The following is a 17,483-nucleotide window of genomic DNA, read 5'->3' as shown; positions in this document are numbered from 1 at the left end:
GAAATTAACCACTTGTCAGATTTTTGAATATTCTCTCCCAGTTGGTGGATTGTCTTTTTGTTTTGTTTGTGGTTTCCCTTGCTGTGCAGAAGCTTTTTAATTTGATGTGGTCCCATTTGCTTATTTTTTCCTTTGTTTCCCTTGCTTGAGTAGACATGGTATTCAAAAAAATGCTTCTAAGACTTATGTCAAAGAGTGTACTGCCTATATTTTCTTCTAAGATTTTTATGGTGTCAGGTCTTACATTCAATTCAAGCCTTTAATCCATTTTGAGTTGATTTTTGTATATGGTGAAAGATAATGGTCTACTTTCATTCCTTTGCATGTGGCTGTGCAATTTTCCCAACACCATTTACTAAAGAGACTTTTCTTTCTCTATTGTATGTTCTTGGTTCCTTTGTTAAAGATTAGCAGTCCATAGATGTGTGGGTTTATTTCTGGCCTTTCAATTCTGTTCCATTGATTTGTGTGTCTGTTTTTGTGCCAGTACTGTGCTGCTTTGATTACTACAACTGTGTGGTATATTTTGAAGTCAGGGAGTGTGATATTTCCAGCTTTGTTCTTTTTTCTCAGGATTGCTTTGGCTATTTGGAGTCTTTTGTTGTTCCATATAAATTTTAGGATTCATTTTTCTATTTCCATGAGGAATGTCATTGGGATTCTTTTTGGTATTGCACTGAATCTCTAAATTTCTTTAGGTAATTTGGACATTTTAACTATGTTTATTCTTCCAATCCATGAGCATGGACTATCTTTATATTTGTTTATATCTTCTTCAATTTCTTTCAATAAATGTCTTATAGTTTTCAGTGTATAGGTCTTTCACTGCCTTGGTTAAATTTATTCATAGGTATTTTATTCTTTTTGTTGCAATTGTAAATGGGATTGTATTCTTGATTTCTCTGTCTGCTAGTTCATTGTTAGTGTATAGAAATGTAACTGGTTTTTTACGTTGATTTTGTACCCTGCAACTTAACTGTATTCGTTGATTATTTCTAAGTTGTTTTGGTGGATTCTTTAGGGTTTTATAAATATAGAACCATCTCATCTGCAAATAGTGACAGTTTTACTCCTTCTTTTCCTATTTGGATCCCTTTTATTTCTCATTCTTGCCTAATTGCTCTGGCTAAAACTTCCAGTATTATGTTGAATAAAAGTGGTGAGAGTGGGCATCCTTGTCTTGTTCCTTTTCTCAGAGGGATAGCTTTCAGTCTTTCACCATTGAGTCAGATGTTGGCTATGGGTTTGTCATATATGGCCTTTATTATATTGAGCTACTTTCCTTCTGCACTCATTTTATTGAGAGTTTTTTTTAATCATAGATAATTGTTGGATCTTGTCAAATGCTTTCTCTACGTCTATTGAGATGATCATGTGGTTTTTATTGCTCATTTTATTAATGTGGTGTTTCCACAATGATTTATTTGTTGATGTTGAACCATCCCCACAGATGTATGATAAATTCTAAACCCTTACTACATATTATAAGTTTTTACTGGTTGCTTACTTAAAGAATTGGTCATATTTAAATTTATCACACATAGAAAGTTTAAGTAGCACCTATTACATGAAATATGCTGTTCCTAACAGCAGCAATGTTGCTATCTGGCAGGAAGGGTATGATTAAGTGAGACAAGAAATATCACACAATCATGAAAACTAATGGCTGTAAACATTATAGGACAACGTGGAAAATGCTCATAATACAATGTTTAGTTTTAAGTAGATACAAAATTACATGCCCAGCATTATTATGGCAATTACAAAATAATTGGAAAGAAGTACATAAAAATGCTAGCAGGGAATATGTCAGGTGGATGTATTATAGGTGAGCTGGAATTCTTTGTTTTCCTATTTTTCTATAATGCGGGTATAGTATTTTAAGTGGCAAAAAATCTAACACAATTCAGATGTATATAAAAACAGTAGCAATTAATTTAAAAACTGTGGCAACTTTGCATTTTAGTATGTTCATCACAAAGTGACTAAGATTTTCCTTTTACATCAAGGGATCTTTATCTGGGGTTCTGGATAAAATTCAGGGGTGTCTGTGGACTTGGATGAGAAAAAATTACATTTTTATTTTCAGTTACTTCTAACTGAAATACAGCATTGCCTTCAATAACAAATGTTTGCAACAAACAACAACAGTGCAGTAGAACCTGTGACTTTGTCACCCATAGAGATCACAGTTTCTATTACAGTTCTTGCAGATATCCTGAAATAACTTTTATGCTAATCATGATTGAAATTACAATAGTTATGAGATCTGCTGCTAGCTCTTAGTATTTAATAATGAAGAATCACAAATGTTACTGTATCACAAATTTGTGCTTTAAAAATATTTAGTTAACTACATGTCAATATAATTATTTTCCTATGCAATCCTATGATTTTATTTTATGTATTTAAAGACATTATTCCATGAAGGAGCCATAGGCTTCACCAGAATGCCAAAGACCAATATGGCTAAAAAGGTTAGGGACTTCTAATTGAAAAAAAGGGCTGAAAGTATCACCAGAAATAATTTGACATTTCATGTCGTACCCATCTATGAATTTTCACATGAGTGAAAAGAGAGCTCAGGAGTCATCCTCTACAAGCCATGGTGGCAACAGGTAAAGTCAAACCTATTCACAGGTAGAGATCAACACTCTACTAATTAAGACATCAAAAATGGGGGGAAAGTTGATATGCATAAGCTTTTTCTATACTTTCCAAATTTAAACCATAGTGCCTACTGACCATACAGAACAGATCCCATTTGAGATCAAGCTGTAGTTGACTTTTAACATCACTTTCTGCTCTCCCTATTCTGCTTCTGGATGCCACAAAACCACACTGGTTTACTTTAGTGTAAATAAATATAAACAGCTGTAGTTGGGTTCTCACTGCTGCTATGCATTCTTGCACCCATCCATCCATCCATCCATCCACCCACCCACCCACCCACATTTATGAAGTGCCTAATACATCTCAAGCACTGTGCAAGGTGCTGAGGACACAGACCTGAAAGACAAAATCCCTCTCTTCAAGGAACTCAGTGGGACATAGAAAAGTAAGCAGGCAATCCTGAGTGTGTGATGGAAGCTGTGACGAGATAGGAAAAGACCTAATTCAGACCAAGGAGGCTGGGAGAAGAAGACTTCCAGGTAGAAGTAATGTTTGAATTGAGTCTTGAAGGATAAATAGGGCTTGGCCTTGCTCAAGAGCTCATGCTTTCTCCTCCATCACCTGGATATTCTTAAAGCACCAGATACTCATCATGTTCAAAAGAACAGTTATCATCATCCCTCTTCATGCCCCCTCCCCACTCCCACATTTTTATAATTCCTCCAAATGAAGGAATTGGAACCGTCTTTAACAACCTTATCCTCAAAATTCAGTCATTTGTAAAGCACTGTGCAGTCAGCATTCTCTCTCATATTATTCTCAGTTGTTCAGTCTTTCTTTTGAAGTCCAACCTAGACTTTTAATCTTAACACCTGCAACTTTCTAGTAGATATGGAGGTGCTTGGTAAATGGTAAAACACTACGCAAATGTTAGTGGGTTTTATTCTAATTAATACTAATGCCCTTGGTATCTCATCTACTCCCATGGTTTTAAATACCATCTATACACTGATAAATTCCAAATTTATACTTCTAGTTCTGACCTTTCTCTTGAGATCCAGACTAAAACTCCTACTGCCTATTCAATGTCTCCCTTTGGATATCTAAAAGGTATTTCAAATTTATCACCTTCAAAACTAACTCTCAATTCCTACCCCCATCCCCTTGCTAAATCTGCTCTTTTTTTAGTCTTCCCCATCTTAATTGATGGCAACTCCACTTATACAGTTGCTCTGATCTAAATCCTTGAATTCCTCCTTGACATCTCCCTTTTACCACATCTATCTATTCCATTAGGAAATCTGGCAAAGGCCACCTCCAGAAACTATCCTGAATCTTATATCTCTACTGCTCTCATGCCAGTCTACAACTTGGACTACTGCCTTCCTACCTGTGTGTTTCTTCATCGCTACAGTGTATTCTCCATACTGTAGCCTGGTGATGCTTTACAAAAATAAGTCAAATTGTGTCACTGCACTGCTAAAAAAAAAACCCTCTGTAGCCTCCCATTTCACTCAGAATAAAATCCAGATCCTTAGCAGGGCTGATGCTATTTTTCTGACATCTTCTATCTTTCTCCTCCTTAGCTCCTTCCACTCCAGCCAAGGATGTTCCTGCCTTTGTCTCTGTGGTTCCCTCTCCCTGGAAAGCTCTCTTCCTAGATGGTTGTGTGGCTTGCTCCTTCCTTTATTCAGTCTTTTATTCAAATCTCACTTCTTTAGACAGGCCCTCTCCAGCCTCTGCATAAAAGAGCAACACACCATTCACTCAACCACCTTAACCCTACTTTACTTTTCATGGTATTTCTTCATATCACAATTACTTCTTGACTGAGCTAGATTCTGTCCTCCATGCTGACAGTATATCAGTGAACAAAAGAGGCGAAAATCCCTTTCTTTCATGTTGCTTACTCTCCAGTGGGGAGAGAGACAATAAACAAACAAATTAAATAGCATGTCAGATGGAAATAGCTTCTAAGGTGAAAATCAAAGCAGGGCAGAGGGATAGTAAGTGTTGGGGGAGAGTGGTGGTTGCTACCTAATAAGGAAGTTTTCCCTCACAGGGGGCTATTTGAACAGGGATCCTAAGGAGGGGAAGAAAGTGAGCCTTTGTGAATGCTGTTCCAGGCAGAGGGAATGGCAAATGCAAAGCTTGAAGGCAAGACCATGCTTGATGAGTTCCCGGAGAGCACCAGAAGGAGACATGTGGCTGGAATGGAGCAGCAGCTCTTATTACCTGCCATTATGTTAGATCTATTTGCTTTTTTATTGGCCTCTTTCCATGAAAATGTCAGCTCCATAAGTGCAGGAGGCAGCACTTTCTTTTTAACTGCTTTATCCCAGGAGTCCAGGGCTGGATCTTGCTCATAGTAGGGACTCAATAAATATTTATTGAGCGAATTGTCATGAACTATAGGCAAACCTGACTATTCATAACCCTTTAGCGTGCTCCACGCTTTTCAGCCTTTCTTGTCTTGTTTATTTTATTTTGCTCCGTCTGGAATGCACTTTTGCCTTTCAAAAACCTATCTGTCCGGACATAACTCCAATGATCCTGCTTTAGTAAAACCTTGCCTGGTTGGCCATCAGCTAAACGCCATTTCTCCCTCCTCTGATAACTCTTTGTGCTGTCACTGCTGTTGAACAGAAAGCTCCATGGGGCAGAGAACATGGCTCCTTGACTCTCCGGGGTAGAGCCCCATGTGTAGCTGGTGCCTGATCATATGTGCTGGGTGCTCAGTAAGTAATGAGATAAATGAGCATCTGTTGAAGCAAGTGAGTTGTGACATGATTTACTTCATCCAATCAAACCTGCTACTATGTGCTAAGGCAGTTTACAAAGTAACTTGAGATCCTCAGAAGCTGGTCAGCATCTCAGAACTTGAAACCCCTTTTCCAAATGGCACAGTAACCATGAGCTCCAGCCTCCTTTGCAAGGGGGAGCCAGGGCAAAGGGCATCCTTCTGAAGGGCTCTCCCTTTGCATTCTCCATGGCGCTCTACACATGCGCAAGAGAAACTGGTTCCTTTCGCGTCATTCAACCTGCGCTTTTTACCCCTCTACTTTTAATCATTCTAGATTGATAATGTAGTCATTTCAAAACTAAGAGAATCATGAGCTTTAGGCTAAAACACTGTTTTAAGTCTGCAATACATATCAGATTATTTACAAACAAGCCAATACTTGTTGGTACCTGAAACAATGTGGGATAACTTTCTCTAACCACCCACCCAACACCTTAAACGACCCAGCTTCTCAGAGAACTAATAATTCAGGCAGAAAGATCACATTTTGGACAAATTGAATCGGAAAGTGTGAAAACATCCATTGCAAATGGACTAGTGTGGTAACAAAGGGAAGACCATGTGTGTTTGTCGAACTGAACTGAGGTGGACGTGCTAATATGGTTTCCCCTCATTTTATCAAACACTTGACTGGCTTCTCCTTTGTTAATTGAAAGGCTAATTGGTAGGTCTTTGGAAGGGCTAGCGAGTGAAAGCCAGATTTTCTTTTATTTCCTCATCCAATGCCTTGTCTCCCTCTAATCATCAGTAATATGAACGATGAACTCAAGCAAAGTACGTCACATGGTAGAGGATGGGTTCCATTATGTACTTTTCCTAGAGGGTGGCATTTACAATAACAGCACTTTGATAAGCTTATTGTTTCTTCAATTTAAATCCACTTTAACTTGGCTCCTGCTTCATTAGTTGACACTGATTTCTTGTCAACATTCCAACTAGGGGCATAAAATAAAGTGCTATCCAGAGTGTTCCTGCCTTTGAAACTGTCATCAAGTCATTTAAATAAAAGACACACTGCCAAATATTAATGAAGCTTATTAGTAAAATGCTATGATGCAGAAGATCCCCAGGATACAAAATTATGGTTTTATGCACTAATTGCAGGACCAAATGACTGTATTCTTCTTTTGCTGAAATGCTCAGTGATATTCTAAATATTGGAAGTTTGGGCAAAGTGGAATCCGTGGGGTACCCATTGCTACACACGTGTTCACAATGGCCATTTCATATTGGTCATTGTGGCCGCTTCCATCTTGAATCAATTCACTCCAGAGTCCTGAAAGTCATTGGTATGGTTTTGAGAATAACATTTACATAAAACTAGCAGATTAATAGTCAGTACCAAGTAATTTGCAACTGAGAAATTTCTGAATAACTTCACCAAAAAGGTTCAAATGCTATTTAAAGTAGTCAAGTGAATAGAGAGATAAGTACGTCCAATGCAGGTTCAAATGTTTTAAACTATAATTAGCATTCTTTCCAGGGCATAAAGTGTAACCAGGATAATTAAATTTTGTTTCATCTTCATAATTTTTGTAATCATTAGGCAATGTCAGTTGAACTATCTGAATATTAATCCCACATAAAGAAAAGAAAGAGAGCACTTACACTTAAATGTCATAGGTTCATTTCTGTCAACTCTATAATTTTAGACTATTTTATATTCAAAGGACAACATTTGTAAAATAAAAGCTAATTTTATTTATGCTTGTAAAAGTATTGTGCATATTTTTGCCTATATTACTGTTAAATAAGCTAGTAATTATGAAGATAGTTATTAGAAAAATGAGAAATTTTTGCTGATCCTTTGGCTAGTGAATTTAAGGAGATGTAGAAACTGTGTGGTACCCCAATGATAATATTATTTATTCACTTCTATGCATTGTACTCCTTTTTTGCCAGGTAGTAATAGGGTAGCTCATGAGGTTTAGTTGTATAGATTACCTATTGTGAAAACTCATGCTATATAAGATGTGGTTTTATATATGGCACTTCCCTTTACCTGGCAAGCTTGTACTAGGGTATAGTAGCAGAAAGAAAACTTTGTCAGACAACAAAACGTGAAGCACTAATATTTTCCTATAGGAAGTCAGGAAAGTAATAGATAAAGTTTGGGCTGGAATAACTGGAGAGGAATCTAACCATATGATACAGGATTTGAGACAGACCTTGGTGAACTAAAGGGTAGAGGAGGAGAAAATATCTTTCCAGATTGGCTAAGAGTTAATAACCTGAGTGATGGGTACCTGGAGATTTATTGTACTATTTTCTCTGCTTCTGTATATGATTAAAATTTTCCATAATAAAAATTTTAAAAAATCCTTTCAGGAGTGTCTAGAATGAGCAAAGATGACAGAAGTCTTTGAAGAGAGGGGCCCAAGTTGGCCAAAGCAGGTAATAAGGCACCTGAGACAGCTAAACAAGGTAATAAGGAACAGTCAAAATGGCATCAGCGTTTGAATAAGAGATATTTTGGATAAGAGAATTAAAGACTTGAGTTTGAGTCAGGTCACAGGCAATCAGGTTACTGGATCAAACACAACAAAGCCTCACTTTAAATTACTAGCAGTTTCACGCAATACATTGCTAATAGTCAGCACTTTTTTTCCACTATGCCAATGGTGAAATTCATTGACAATAGTATTCTGAGAGGGATGTGAAATAGGGGAGCTGGATTGTTGCTGCTGAGACCTCTTTGGGAAGCAGCATCTAGCCGGAGTCCCTGTGATCAGGGAGCTGGTCTTGGCCCCTCTGCACATTCAAAGGACACCCTGAAATAGTCAGCCTCAGTGATACTCAGAAATAGCAAGAGAGATCAACGTAAAACAAGATCGCCAGCTCGTTCATCTGGAGTGGCATATCCCATTTTCAGTGAGGGTGTGGTACTCTCTTTCCAGATGCAACCAGGCACCTGGAAGAACAAATTAAAAGACCACTTCGTGAATAGGGGCTTAGAGCAAGAGGATGTAGACAGTCTTGAAGGAGAAGATATCCAGGCCAGGGTGAGGCCAGATCCACCCATGTTTTGGAGATATTGTTTTTCCAGATTGGGATGGATACGCAGTAGTCTGTTTCTCTACACCCCATTCTCTAGGCTCACCACTTTTCTTCTGTACACACCTTTCCTCCTTTGACATTCCATTAGTATAGTCATATAGAAATCCGTGGGAATCCGAGAGACAGAGTACCTTGTGGGGTGCAACTTCCTTAGGCCTATGCTTAGAGTTCTTGGGGCTCTCCCTTAGAAAGTCAAAATTCAGTGGAGTTAGGCATCCATCATTTAGGTTTTCTTCATACTATGCGCTCTTATTTTAATATATTTAAATAATCAGTTTTAGAATTATTCCAGCCTATCTGGTATTCACTCATTCACTCAGCATTCATGAGGTGCTATTGTCAGGTTTTTAAAATGTACGATGTTTATCGTATCACACCTGGCTGTGTGATCGCTGGTAAGCTGCTTAACCTTGTGAGCCTCAGTTTTTAATTCTGTAAAAGAGGTTACTATTAACACTCTTTACACTGAATTGTTGTGAAAAGCAAATGAAATATTTTACATCAAAATTCTTTGTAGGGGCTGGCCCCATGGCTGAGGGGTTAAGTTCGTGCTCTCTGCTTCAGTGGCCCAGGGTTTCACCAGTTTGCATCCTGGGTGCAGACATGGCACCGCTCATCAAGCCATGCTGTGGTGGCGCTCCACACAGAAGAACTAGAGTGACTTACAACTAGGATGTACAACAATGTACTGGGGCTTTGAGGAGAAAAAAAACCCCAAAAAACAAAGAGGAAGATTGGCAAGAGATGTTAGCTCAGGGTCAATCTTCCTAGCCCAAAAAAAACCCGTATTTAAAAAAAATACTTTGTAAAGTGTAATGTAGATAACAAATGTCAGTTATTATAATCATTATTATCCTTACTATAATAGTAGTAGAAGCCATAACAACAGCCCTTTTGTATGATATATTTGTGTTTGCTGGAACATTTTTATGATCCTTCCTGCTTATTTTATTAATGGTCTATAAAAGTTATTTATAATTCTCAGATTTTAATTAATTAAAATAATTTTTCATTTTATGAACTTAAATTTTCAATAGGTAGTCTTCTGTCGCTTAATGACAGGATAAATTCTGAGAAGTGTGTCATTAGGCGAGTTCCTCATTAGGGGACCATTATGGCATGTACTTACACAAACCTAGATGGTATAGCCTACTACACACTAATTATATGACACTAACCTTATGGGACCACAGCATATGCGTGGTCTGCAGTTGACTGAAACATCATTATGTAGCACATGACTATATTTTAAAAGCAACCTCAGTCTGCCATTTCAAGTTATTTAATAATTATTGGTATAGTTAGATGTTTTGATTCCAACTTCTTTAATAGAAAAACACTAGGCAGAATATGACATATTGAAAGTGGTGTTTATAAGATCTTGTTTGGTTGGAAGAAAGATGCCAGGAATAGAGATAAGGGTGACCAGCCCATGTCTAAGATAACAAGGATCTGGACCAAGGTGGAACACTAAAAAGTAACAAAATTAAATGAATTCAAAATAAATTACAAGGGAAAATCTGATAAGCTTAGTAGCAAGATTAAATTTAGACGATGAAAGAAAAACGTTATATTACCAGATAGCGTTGATTACCTGGAGAATGGTAGCATCAGTGATAGAAAGAGAGCATTTGAAAAGATAAGCCATTTTGAGAAGAGAATATGGCCCAAGAAGTTGACTTTTGTTTTGGACATGTTGATGTCTGAGATGACGTTGATGAAATATCCTGTTGATCATATCATAAAAGCAGTTGGAAATGTGGAAACAGAAATCAAAGATGCAGATGTCCCTTTAAGTGTGATGAAATGATAACAAATAATGATCACGGCTAATAACGAACGACTTACTACGTGACCGGGATTGTTTGAAGGGCTCTCGAAGAGCTAACTCACTTGATTTTCACATCTAATAGTATCTCCAATTTGCCACGGAAAAACCTAAGGTACAGAGAGGCTAAATAACCTGCCTTACGTTACACAGTAATGTAAGTAAATAATGCAAGTAAGTAATGTAAGTAAAGTAGCTAAGCTGGGATAAGAATGGATGAAGTCATCCAGAAAATAAATAGGGAAAGAAAAACAGAAGACTGAGTGAGAGGCAATTCCCATGGGCAGTGGGAAGATATGGAAGAAGGGAACCAGACTCCGACTGGAATTGGAGCAACTGGAGGGGTCGGAAAAGAGGGTCAGCTGAGCAACCCCACAGAACAAGGCGAGGCTGAGTTTCAAGGCAGAGGGTGTGGTCTACAAAGTTAAGGACTTCCGAGAGTTCAAGAGCGATGGACCTAAGCCCCCGGAGTTGGCAGTACTGATGACACAGGTGTTTGGAGAGGGTGGTGGTTTCAGAAGCCAAAGTATAGGGGATCAAGGGGACGGAGATGAAGAGAGAGAAGTAATAGGTACAGAATAATCTTCCACGACACTTGTTTATGAGAGATTGTGATAGAATGACAGTACAAAAAGACAAAAGGGACAACCGAAGATTTAAAACTAGAACTTCATCCGACACATGAGAACATGTCAATGTAGTCAAAAAGCGGCAAAGATGAGGACACTCAGCATCTTTTCTTGATCACAACTCCAGACTGACAGAGAGAACACCTGTGTGAGTGCTCCTATACTGAAAAAACATTTAGGCTTTCCCTTCCTTCTTTTTGATTTTAAAAATGTCAGTATGCAAACTCTTGGCAGTTTTCAAAAATTCTTAATGTGTTAAAGGGACAGAAGGGACCTCTTAATCCAAACATAGTATTACATGAGATGGGCACTTAAATATTAGCAAGCAAAGCAAATTTAGTTGAAATGGAAGTTGTGAGAGAAAACCTCACGCAAATAAAAAGTTGTAAATTTTACTTTCAAATGCTAATGTTTTTCTTAAATTAAAAAAAAGGAGCATTTAATTTGGCTCTAGAAATACTAAGGTCGAGAATGAAATTAAAGCATTTTAAGAACAAACATAAACCTAAACCTCTTATGTAACAGAAACATTTAATCCTGAAACGAGTAGAGGTAAACTGCAAATTTTACCTTCTTCCAAAAGTCCCATAAAAAATTACTCATTCCTGCAGGGCAAATATCATTGGGTATATTTTGGCCAGTCAAGGGCTGATTATAAGACCATGAAATGGAAACAAAGCTTAGTTACATAAAAATTCAAGTTCTATCAATGTGGTTGTCAATTCAAAACGTCAAACACACATTTTCCAACTTGAATGATAAAGAATAGAAACAAAGCATAAACAAAATATTAAAATCCAATTAAGTACGTGTGCAAAAACAGTTATGAAGAATAGAAAAAGGGCATAGGACATAAAATTACTCTTTTGATATATAGAAATAGCCATTCTGCTTTTGGTGCAAAAAACCCAAAAATGTCCAGAAGAGATCAGGGGAAGAAAAACTCTCCATGTTTGTGAGTTCTCATGCCAAATGGCCAGGAGAGCATCTTGTTTACTCTTCTGCATTGAAGGCTGTAGCCACATAGCATAAGCAACACTTTTGTCAGAGAAAAAGAATCATATGTTTATTTGCTATTATATGGATTTGAATTCCCCTGATCCTACAATGATTCTTTTTATGACTTTTAAAAAAATTGTTGTACTTATGACCTAAAGTGAATTACAGGAAGAAAGTTATGGGACTGGGAGCTCTGGAGACATGAGTTGGTGTTGAGACGTGATTCAACCTATACAAAGTTAACCCACACTAAGATCCTCTTCACTGTGAAAGACCTCTCATTCTCCATTTGTATCAGAACAATTAATCGAACTGAACATTTCTGTACGGTTTATCATGCAACTGAAGGCTCGGTGCATGACAGACAGTGTAGTGATAGATTGCTTTTATAAATGATTAATCTTCAAATAATACTGTAATGAACTCACACTGCCCTCAGTGGCATTAGCCCTGTAGAGGACTTTAAAAGGTAACTTAGGACCCACATACTGTGTTCTCAGAATGAATATTATTGCTATGGATGTTTTGTTATATGGCATGTATTTTATAATGACATAGGACACAATGAAGACTAAGTATTTACTTATGCCTTTTTATTGCCTTTTCATGACTCCCATGGCTATAAAAATGATGCCTTAAATTTCTCGAGAAGAAGTTAAAAGAAAAGTTTTATCACAGGATTGAGAAGGCAGACTAAGATGGCATGTTCATTTTCTATAAAAATAATTTACTTCTTGGCATTGGTGTAGGACTCATCTGTCAAAATAAGAAATGCCTTAGAAGTAGCAGCTCTGATTTATCATATACATGTTATATGGGTGGTGGTGATGGACGAGAGAGGAGGTAGGATGGACACAGAGAAGAATGGAACTTTGCAAGATAGAGAATTTGCTGAGGAATTGTTATACTAACAAGAAAAGAAGAGGGCACAGAAAAAGAAGGCCGACTATAAAGATGGACTTCACGTATAATACAAATTGCCCACAGCTAGCGGTGGGGAGCAATGATCCATAACTTCGAAAGTTTAGAACCGGCTCTGTTAGCAACAGTTTGTCAGTGTTAACAAGGGCATGCCCACACATGACCTCCTGCCTCTGAGTTGACTGTTTTTCAATCTATTGCTTTTTGCTTGGTAACTGTAACCATCATTCTTTGCTCAACCAATTATAATGATTGTATACTGTATCCAAGACATGCTCCAGAATAATTAAACATTTCACGTCATCGTTTTTTGGCTGTGTAGTTTCTTGTGTATATATTCATTATAAATCATAAAATCAGCTGACTATGCCTTTGTTGGTGCTTAAGTTTTGATTCTATTAGATTGTTTTCAACTTATCGTGGCAGTTTCTATTAGGGGATAGGCATTGATTCTCAGAGTTAATTGTTGGGCATACACATGTATCATGGATAACCTTTAGCCAGTTTGCTGATTTGGGCATGCTATCTAAAGGCCACAGTTTTATACTGTTATTAGACCCACATTTGTAATTTTGTGGTTCACAATTGGCCATTTATATGATTCTAGAGCTGGAGAGGACCTAAGACATAATTTAATCTACTATCACATTTTTGGGCAGGGGTTGGCTGGGCAAAAAATTAAGAAGTTACTTTCCTAAGTTTCCAAGTCAACAGTTCTGGTCACCATTTGTGTTGTCTCCCACTTGGAAGTAAGTGTCTTGCATTTTGATTTCACACAACTAAGTGAAGTGATTAAGTGACATGACCTCGTATTAAGCGAGAGACATCATCTTTGTCCCGGGCATCTGTGGAACAGAGGGTTATCACATCTCCAAAATGAATCACATTAACTGGCATATACTTGTCAGAATTGCATATTTTGCCATTTTCCCAGAAATAAGAGTTGATGATAGAGTTCATATCTCCTGCTATTTCTTTTATTTCTTATAAGCAGCGCCGTCTATAGAATTTACTCATGCTATTCACACTGGGTTCTTCCTTGGAGAGTTTCAAACATTGATGAAGGTTATTATTACTAGCCCATTGAGCCCAACTGAATCACACAGTTCTTCGCTCACATACACACATCAGTAATTATAGGCCTAGAGAAGACTGGACATTATGCCAGACACTCGTTTTAAAGGATATTATCATTCTCAGCCAATGAGCTCAGACTCTATCATATTCAGAATTGCAAACTGTTCAAGTAAGGATTAAATGTACTTTAAGATGCTAAGAAATTAAGTCTTCAAAATTAGAGCTTTTTTTCTGTGCCGCGTACCTCATTTCTGTCTTTATTCACTTTATTTTAGTAAGTTCTTAAGTATAGAACCAGTTTGCAGGGGTACCAACATGTTCTCCATTACTGGAAGAAGTTGAGGTCATCTTTCTCTCCCGTCTCTTTCTTCCTCTCCTTCTCGCTCAGTACTGATTTTGCTTGGCTTCAACAATCTCCTATACTTTCCACGGCTCATTCCCAAACATGTTCTTCTTTTACACCTTTTCCATGATAGAAGATTTGCTATTTCCACAATCAATTAGAAAAGATATTTTGTGGCATTCGAGATCTCTAAGTTTGTGCACTTCCACAAATAGTTCCCAGATGTCCACTGGGAAGTTTCTTTAGCCATCCATCTGTGTTATGAGTGACAAAGAATTATCTACAATACTTTGCTTTATTGTTTAGTTTTCAAAATCAACATTTATTTTGAAGATTTTACAGTTGCATTACAAAATATACATGCATAATTCAATTAATATATTAAGCACATAAGATTTAAAAATAGATATTCAGAAATTGACAATAAATTCACATTATATTCCTTGCTCATATTAGTAACAGATAGATCTCTTTTACAAAGTGTCCCTTTGTTCCTTAAAAGCTATTCCTTTGGCTGGAAGTGCTTTCAGATACAAAAGTGTCTCTACTCCCTTACCTTTTCAAGGTGCATTGCAAGCAATGAATAAAGTTTATGTATTCCTTTCTCTTTCATCAAATTTTAGCCCAGTAAAGAAACTGGGTGCATAAAAACAAGAATTCATCGTTTACATTGCATTTTAGTGTTAATACGGACGCAATGAGGTCTTGTCCTTTCTTCCCCTTTACAGTGAGGGCATTATAGAAAAAGCTCTTTAAATATTCTGAGACTTTTAAGTTGATTTCTAACTGAACTCCAAGTGGTGTTAATGATATTTTCAGAAAGGATGCTTCACTTAGTTGGCAAGAAAGTTGTAACCCTTTGCGTATGTATCATAAAATGGGGTTGCTAAAAGAATTTTCTACTGTTAACCTATCAATAAACTCTTATAGAATCCACCTATCCATGGGAAATGGATAATTTTGTTTCGTCTGCCTTTGCTTCAGCAGATACTCTCAATTAAGCTAAATAAACCTTGAGAAGAAGCCCTGGTAAACTTGGTTGCAAAACAAGAAGAAGAAAATGTGAAACTCTTTTTTTTTTTCAGAATTTGAGCAGAATTTAAATCCTAACCCTGGAGTGAGCAGACACTGCCAAATCCCCATAGATTTTACTAACTATATGTGACAGTGGCTGACCAATCAGGGATTCTGGCCCCAGAACTGATAAACCCTGAATCCTGGAGCTTTGTCGAGTATCTTTTTCTCTTATAAACTAGGTAAATTAATACCTTCCTCACTCTCGCTTCGCCCATGATTCTCCAAGGAATACTGAGTTGACTTTCCTTAAACAGGTTCGAGATATCATGAAAGTTCCACATATGAATTATTTGCTTTACTTTCTTCCCAAATGGCATAGCACTTCTAATTTTTTGTTTCTAAAGACTGTCAATTCTCTTGGCATTGAACAGCGCTGCATAAAACAACCACTGCATATTGATTCTTTTCTTCTATGTCTGTTCAGGCTGATTTTCTACTCTACAGGTTAGAGGCTTAGCCATTATATTCTCATAAAAAGAAGAACCCTTTGAGTGTTGAACGAAAATCCATTTGTCCTTCTTGCCTTCTTCTTACCCTCTGCAGGGGAATTTCCACTCTAGTGAGCTTTCAGAAGATGTACTGCTGTTCCCTGCTGAGCCCAAACAGGAGACTGAGGATGATTAAATACCAACAGTGTACCGTCTCCGTGCTAACCACAGAATTAGCCATTGGCCTCCACCTAATGAGCCCATAATCTAATTAGACAGATTGACAACACCCAGAAGGGGAAAGAGAACAATGCACATCAGCATAGTAAGTTAAAATGGAGAAAGTGGCATATTAAGATATTTAAGAATGTAAAATCACATAAAACTTTCAGTTGAAGCATGTTTTGCTGTTTTCAAAATATTTTAATAGTCACTGTCTTACCTATCTTGTGCTGTGACCCAGAGGTTTATTGGGCAAGCATATCAAATACATACTTGGGTCTTAGACATAAACACTGTATGATGCAAACTCTCAGTACTGACCTGTAATGAACCTCTTGCTGTAATTAATTTTTCTCTGAGAACCTCATTCTTCACTTCAGTATCTCAGCTATGTGAACAAAGGGCATTCAGACTTTTTCCTTCAAGTAAAAGAGATGTAATATGTTTGGATTGGAGTAAAAACTTCAAAGATTTTCTACATCCTCTGTTGTCTTGAGAAAACATCAACCCTCTTGGGATCGCTTCTTAGGTAACATTACATTCCTTCATCTGTCCCAGGCTTGAACTAAACCAGGGTCCCAAAGGAGTTATCTGGGGGTGGTAGTTTGGGATTAGGGGCCTTAGAAACCTGCCCTGGATCCTACTTCGTTGTACCTCAGTCTAGCTAGTCAGGTCTACTGTATGTATTTATAGGTTTCCTTCCACAGAATATAGTTTCATTTGAACCTCAATGATCATGTGAAATCTAAAGACTCTTAAGTTCCGTGTTTAGACAACTTGATCTAAACACGTACTTAAAAAATTTATTCATAGGTCTTCTTGTTCCAAGAAGCTTTGAAACACTTTTAATTCAGTAATTCTTAATCAAAAGATACCACTTCTTAATAAAAAATGTGAAATGGCTTCTAGATATATTTGCTGGCTTTTCCTCCCCTGAAATCAATGAGGGTTGAGAACAAAATACTGGGCATATGGCAAGGAAAAAAAGCATGTTACTATAAAACATTATGCATTCTGTGTATTGACCTTGAAATTTTCTTTTTTTAATCAGCCAGACAAGGATATATAAGATATGCAGACAGGAGTATATAAACTAGCAAAAAGGGAACAGATTTTTTTCTTCTATCTAGAACTTTCCCTCAATGTCTTTCTTCATTTAAAAAAACATGGAATTTCTTTTATAGAATAAATTCAATACAGATACACACACACACACAGACACACAGTGCTCATTGGAAGTTCAGGAGGAAAAAGGAAGAGAAGGCAGGTAGAGAAGACGCCCAACTGGAAGTTCGAGAGCCCGTTGGTAGAGTCCAGAAAGGGAACCAGAGGGGGTGGTTTGGAGAGGAAAATGGAAGAGATCCTACAAATTTCTCTACTTCTCTTCTGATGCTCTCTCTGTTTCTCTACCATCATATTTTACACTGACTCCAAAGTTATCCTTCTAAAATGCACGCTTGGTCAGGTTGCTCCCCTGCTTAGAACC

The 17,483-nt window shown here is 37.4% G+C and overlaps 1 protein-coding gene across 18 annotated transcripts in view; it reads right to left on the bottom strand.

The window, feature by feature from the left end:
- Positions 1–17,483, bottom strand: part of MAGI2 (membrane associated guanylate kinase, WW and PDZ domain containing 2) — a 1,255,661-nt gene that overhangs the window by 259,981 nt on the left and 978,197 nt on the right. The window lies entirely within an intron of this gene.

The sequence above is a fragment of the Equus przewalskii genome, chromosome 4 (genome assembly GCF_037783145.1).
Source record: "Equus przewalskii isolate Varuska chromosome 4, EquPr2, whole genome shotgun sequence".
Classification (NCBI taxonomy): Eukaryota; Metazoa; Chordata; class Mammalia; order Perissodactyla; family Equidae; genus Equus; species Equus przewalskii.
The sequence above is the reverse complement of the archived record's forward strand: the minus strand, read 5'-3'. Positions and strand labels throughout refer to the sequence as shown.